Consider the following 6,873-nt stretch of genomic DNA (forward strand, 5'->3'; position numbering starts at 1 on the left):
ACATAACATTGGTTTTGATGTTTGTAAATGAATTATTATAAGCAATTATAACTACAGACCATTTTATGTCATAATATTCCCTTCAAGCAATGTTATTATGGGGATCTTAAATTCCCAAGATGATGTTAATCCTACAGATGCATCCCTAAATACTCAGAGCAGTTTACTTCTCAGAAGACTTATCTGGGGAAGTGTATTAAACAGAGAAAACATTACTTGTGGACATTTTAATTGTAATGACATTGAATTTGAAAATAATTAGACATATAATGGATTGTTGCTGAAAAGCAGTAGAATCTTAAATAAGACAATAATTTTAAAAGCATGGCTCCTGAATTTTATATGTATATAGAGTTTATCTATTGATATAATTTTGATATGGTGATGGGACCACTTGCGGTTTACTTTTCTGAGATAACTGTTAAACTGATACAGTCTGTGTTGTTAAATACCTCTTACCTCATCCTGCAAGCAGCAGTAATCAAGCAAGTGAAATATATAGCTAAATAAAATAAAACATGACTAGGATTTTCATAAGTTGAAAGCTTTTTATATCATATGCTGGCATAGTGTATAAAATTATGTCAATGACTAGATTGTAAGACCAAGGTTTAAGACAATCATTCTGTAAAATTGCGTATATAAGAAGATATCTTCTGAACTTCCCTGGTGGCTCAGTGGATAAGAATATGCCTACCAATGTAGGGGACATAAGTTCGATTCCTGGTTGGAGGAAGATTCCACATGCTATGGAGCAACTAAGCCTGAGAGCCACAATTACTGAGCCTGCGCTCTAGAACCTGTGAGCCACAACTATTTAAGCCTGCTCACCTGGAGTCAGTGTGCCACAACAGGAGAAGCCACTGCAGTGAGAAGCCCACACACCCAACCAAGAGGAGCCAAGCGCAGCCAAAAATAAACAAACAAATACATTTTTAAAAAGGATATCTTCCAAGTCATAGGGAAATGAGTAAGTTAATATTACATGTGCATTTGTATTAATATAGACAATGACAGGCAACCATCATACACAAAAATAGTATTCAATGGCGTTTCAATGATTCACTCTTATTACTTCCCTGTTCAGCACAAAGTGGTTGTCTGACCTTATTGAATATTTACATTTATGAGTCTCAAGTCATTTCCTATTAGATAATATGTTTAAATGGATTTGGTCATTCTCTGATGACTCTCAGTCTAGCTTTACTTCTATTAGCACTCTATGATGTTAGCATCATTGAAATAATTTAGCAAAAATAAGTGTCTAATACTAGTAGTATGTCAATGTAATTGTCTGTTTTAGAGTTAAGAAACTAATAAATATTGTAATAATTACATATAAGGCCTATTAAAGGAAATAAATGATTATATACTCTTATATTAAACTTTGTGCAAAGTCTACGTTGATTTTTATATTATTTGAACTAGAATACTGATAAACATGACTGAATTTTCAAGAATAAAATAAATCAGTTTGTTTCTTTTAATTTGTTCATAGGCACTGCAGACTGGGTCTAAGTGAAGGCAATGCCAAATTTCACAGATGTGACAGAATTTGTTCTTCTGGGGTTGACCAGTCATCATGAGCTTCAAGGTCTCTTTATTGTGGTGTTTCTAGTAGTTTACATGATCACTCTGATAGGGAACATTGGTATGATTATTTTGATCAGCCTCCAGCTTCAGAGCTCCATGTACTTTTTCTTGAGTCATTTGTCTTTTGTGGATGTGTGGTTCTCTTCCAATGTCACTCTGAAGATGCTGGAAAACTTACTATCAAACAAAAACCATTTCCTATGTGGGGTGTTTGGTGCAGTGTTACTTCTTCACAGCCCTTGTCCACATGGAAGTATATATCTTGGCTGTGATGGCCTTTGATCGCTACATGGCCATCTGCAGCCCTCTGCTTTATGGCAGTAAAATGTCCAGGACTGTCTGTGCTTGTCTTGTCTCTGTGACATACATCTATGGGTTCTCTGTTAGCCTAATCTGCACACTGTGGACGTATGGCCTGTACTTCTGTGGAAACTTTGAAATCAACCACTTCTATTGTGCTGACCCTCCTCTTATCAAGATTGCCTGTGGAGGGGTCCACATTAAAGACTGCAGCATAATTGTTATTGCTGGGATTAATTTCACATATTCCCTCTCAGTGGTTCTCAGTTCCTATACCCTCATCATAGCAGCTGTGCTGCACATGTGCTCTGCCACTGGCAGGAGGATGGCATTCTCCACGTGTGGGTCCCACCTGACAGCTGTTACCATGTTTTATGGGACTCTCCTCTTCATGTATCTCACGAGGCCCACTGAAGAGTCTGTGGAGCAGGGAAAGATGGTGGCCGTGTTTTACCCCACAGTGATTCCCATGCTGAATCCCATGATCTACAGTTTGAGGAACAAAGATGTGAAAGAGGCAGTCAACAAAGCAATTGTCAAGGCAAACTTGAGGCAGTGAACCTGCAGTACATAATTCTGTGTATGCCACTTCCTGTTATAAATGTCCAGGCATATAAATAACCCTGTTTAAAATAGACTGTATACAGGCAACACTTAAATATACTAAGAGGTCCAGTCTAACACAGTGATGGTTTACCCCATGAATGGACTCTCAGGACTAAGCCTCCTTTATCTACATATGCAAACATACTAACCCTGACCTATTACTGTTAGTCACAGTGTATGTAAAATTGTGCTAAGTGTAGTCATCAGATAACTCATAAATACATTTGGATAAGCACATGTTAATTTGGAGGTATCTTTGTAAGAGTTGAAAATGCTTTCTTAGGATATTTTCTATATATAATTGCTTTTTACTTGTTTTATAAGTAATATATAATTTCATGAGAAAAAATTAAGACTTCATCACTTTTCCATGAATTTAAAAGTTGGTGGATCCTCATGAAAGGTTGTTGAATCACGTGAATACACCGGGATTCTTGGCCCCCGGAGGAGAAGAATTCAATCCAGGGCCAGAGATGAGGCTTGATCACTCAGAGCTTTTGTGTAATAAAGTTTTATTAAAGTATAAAGGAGATAGAGAAAGCTTCTGACATAGGCATCAGAAGGGGGCAGAAAGAGTACCCGCTTGCTAGTGTTAACAATGAGGTTATATAATCCAAAGAATGTCTGGAGGTTGTAAAGACCTCATCAGACCTACTCCCATAATTAACATTTTAAGATAACACTGTCCTTAGGAAAGATACATCCTTGTAAAGACCAGGTCTACTCCCATAATTTACATTTTAAGATAACAGAAGGTTGAATCCAAAGACTGTCCTTAGGCAGGATACATTATTGTTATATAATCCTAAGGAATGTGGAGAAAGAAAAAAAAGTTTGTCCTTTCTTCCTCCTTGAGAATTCCAGACCCCTCTCTGCTTGGGGACCCCTAGACTCCCTATCAACCTGCCTAGGAACTGACTCTCTCACTCATTTACCAAAAAAGCTTTCAATTACATTCATACATGCATGAAGTTTTGAAAACAAAAATGTATTCAGAATCTTCAACTAGTGTCATGAATCAATCAGAAGGTTAACTCCCAGTATGTATTGCTCTATAATTAACAGTATTTGTATTTCAAACAATCTGTTGACTCACCATAATTCTACTCTTTGGTTTGGATTTTGGCTAGTTGTTTTTCTCTTCATTAAATAGGTGAAAAATTTATGAGTAAAGCCTATCATGTCCTCCTCAGAGTTTTAAAAAATGAAGCAATATGGATTTTTGTCATTTAAAATCTAACTTTTGATCAGAAGAATGTCCTGTTAAACATTTGATTGCTATGATGAAGGTATTGTTTGATTCCAAATTCTTGTCACTAACATTACATTCTTAGGTCTGTATTTAGCTCCTTAAGTCAAGCTTTTAATAACTAGAGTGGATCAACCAGATAAGAATCTGTGTAAAACCAAATGTCATTGCACTAAACATATGTTAAAATGTGATCAGCACAGCTCAAACTGGTATCCATTGGGATCTGATTACATGTTTACAATTCAATTTATGTTGATTGGTGTCCACTTAATCTACCTTCATTCTTAATGTAAGTGGAATACATTTTTTGTCCTTGTTGACTCTTGCTAATAATACCAGCATAAAAGCAAATCAGAAGCAGAAGTAATTTCTCATGAATGAGTTTATTCTTGTTTAAGGACTAATCCAATTAAAAGGGTTGCACAATTGAACATGTGTAGAAAGACCCTGAGAAGTAACATTTGGAGAAGGAAATGGCAACCCACTCTAGTATTCTTGCCTGGAGAATCCCAGGGATGGAGGAGCCTGTTGGGTGCCGTCTATGGGGTCGCACAGAGTCGGACACGACTTATGCGACTTAGCAGCAGCAGCAGAAAGACTCTGAGAAGTAACATTTACTTGTGGTAGTATCACTGGAAAGATGGATTCATTTAAGCACAGAAAGTATTGTTGCTCAGGCTAATTTACTAATTGCCCACAAGCCACATTCCCTCAGATTGGTTCTGAGAAAAAGCAGATGGTGGGAGGAGAGTTCTTTTTCATAACTTTAGGTTCTGAGCAGGAAGAAAAAGTACTATTTGATTAGTATTGGAAACTACATTAACAAAGGTTTTTTTTTTTTTTTTAAGTTTTTAAATCACCCAAGTTTGCTTCTAACAAGTTGGTGTCAAGTATGAAATGATAGGCTGCTCAAGAAACAATCGTACGGACAGAGATCTTTATAACTTGACCCTTTAAGATCACATTTTCTATCATCCTTATGGCAGACATATTCCTCAGTGTCCATTATTTTATGTTGTAATTTATAAGTAAAACATTTGTCATCCAGCTTTTGGGATACATAATGTTGTCAAGTCTTGGCAATGAGCCATCAGTAGAAAGTGGTGCCTGAAACCTAAAGATCACCTTCTCTATGTTAAAGCCATTAGATATGGACTTTTTTCTCTTCCTTCCCACTTGAAAATGTTGCCACTGAAATGACCACTTTTTAGACAAAGATGGAAACCACATATTGAGGGTCTAATTGCCTTTCCCAAACCCCTTAACTCATACTGCTGCCTGAGAAAGGAATAAATTACTTTATTAAGTCACTGCATCTTGGGAGTTCACTTAGCTATAGTGCTATATTTTCTCTTATAATACTTTCCATAAACATATCCTTGGCACTTCACCTCTGCATCTTACCACTCACTAGGACAATTTTTACCTGAGAATGATCAAGTCTCTTCAGAAACTATTCTGGTATTGAGAGAAGGGCATCTTGTCTTCTGTCTTAACAAGGAGGAGAAAAACTCAAGGTTCTGATCTATATTAGATATTAGGTTATATATCCCTTTGTCCTAACTACTTGATGAGTCCTTGGGCTTGTTATGATCTTTAAAAGTCCAGTTGTTACATTAACTGGTTTTGCATCCCTTTTGATCCATCATCTAGGCCATTTCGCTAGCCTTTTTAGGTATTTACAAATCTCTTTCTTAAGCTTAGGAAACCTCAGCTATTTTTCGTCTGCACTGTGCTTGCAGGTGTAGATAAGGTGTGTTTTCACCATACATTTGAGTCAGCACATCTTTAACTGTCCTTACTTATTAGTGGGGCTTCCCCAATGGCTCAGCAGCAAAGAATCATCTGTAAGGCAAAAGACATGATTTCAATCCCTGGGGACTGATGAAACTAATATATTTCTTTACAGTAATTTTTAAAAGTTAGAACTTTGGTTTTACTTTAGTTTTTCTTAGTGTCCCAGGCTATCATCCTTTCTGCTCTAGGAGCTCTTCAAATGTATCTGAAGTTTCTTTGGTAAACCTGTGGTTTTGCAGCAACCTCCCCTGAATCCAGTGTGCTACCCAGAAAGGGCACCAGATTCCTTTTGAAAGATTCACTGACCTTTAAGCCCTTCTCACATTGCCAATCTCAGGTTCAGCCCTTACTCTGTAGTTTACTATAGAAGCTCGCTGCTGTGCTTTTAACTATTTAAATTATACTTTTGTAGTTATTTAAAAAATAGCAACAACAAAGATGTTCTCCTCTCTTGAGTTTTATCTTTGGCAATTGATAGTCATGATTCCCAAGATTAATTTCTCTGCAACTGTGCTCCCTGACCCCAAAAGAAGTTGATTTAAGAACTTGAAAATCAAGATTGTAATTCATTGCTTCTCTTCAGAATTTGTACAGTTTACATCCACTTAGAACACCTTGTTGCTGGTTTAATAATGGTGTTGAGGTTAGGTGAGGCATAAATTAAAATAAAGTTTAATATAAATAATTTAACGTGGCAATATTGATATCTTCACATAAATGTGAAATCTAATTTAACAATGAAATGTTTACTAAGATAACTCGGATAAAATAAGCTAAACTGTTTCTAAATAACTTATACAATCAATTTTTTGCCAGTATTTTCCAAAATAGCAGACTATTCAGCATATTCAGGAATGTTTTTGATTTTGCCCTGTGAGAATAGCTCACAATATCACCCGCATGGTAGACACCAAACATTTGAATCTGAATTAAAAAAAAAAAAAACATTCCAGTTGATGGTTTAAGTGGGTCTTAGATTGCATCACTTTACAACCACCCCAACATAGAATAATATTCCTGACATCTGACAGCAAGCACGTTTATAACTTGGTTTTAAACTACCGCTTCCTGTCAAACCATTGTAATTTCTTCAAATCCCTAAAATGTAAAAGGATCTTAAGCTTTGCTGAGGGAATATAGGTTTGTGTGCATTTTTGTTTTGATACAGAAAAAGAGAGTATGACTTTCCCAAAGCTGACCCTGATTTCCAGATCTGCATGTCGAAAAATGACATTTTTTCAAACAACATGAGAACTGTGGAATTACAGAGAGTGACTGACAGTGAATCTAGTGGGAGTCAGAAGCAGAGAGACATGATTTTTAGC

General features: G+C 36.4%; 1 pseudogene; it reads left to right on the plus strand.

Annotated features, from left to right (window-relative positions):
* The first annotated feature begins 1,502 nt into the window (after nt 1-1,502).
* Nucleotides 1,503-2,541, plus strand: LOC133258873 (olfactory receptor 5M9-like; annotated as a pseudogene).
* Nucleotides 2,542-6,873: the final 4,332 nt, after the last annotated feature.

The sequence above is a fragment of the Bos javanicus genome, chromosome 13 (genome assembly GCF_032452875.1).
Source record: "Bos javanicus breed banteng chromosome 13, ARS-OSU_banteng_1.0, whole genome shotgun sequence".
Taxonomy (NCBI): domain Eukaryota; kingdom Metazoa; phylum Chordata; class Mammalia; order Artiodactyla; family Bovidae; genus Bos; species Bos javanicus.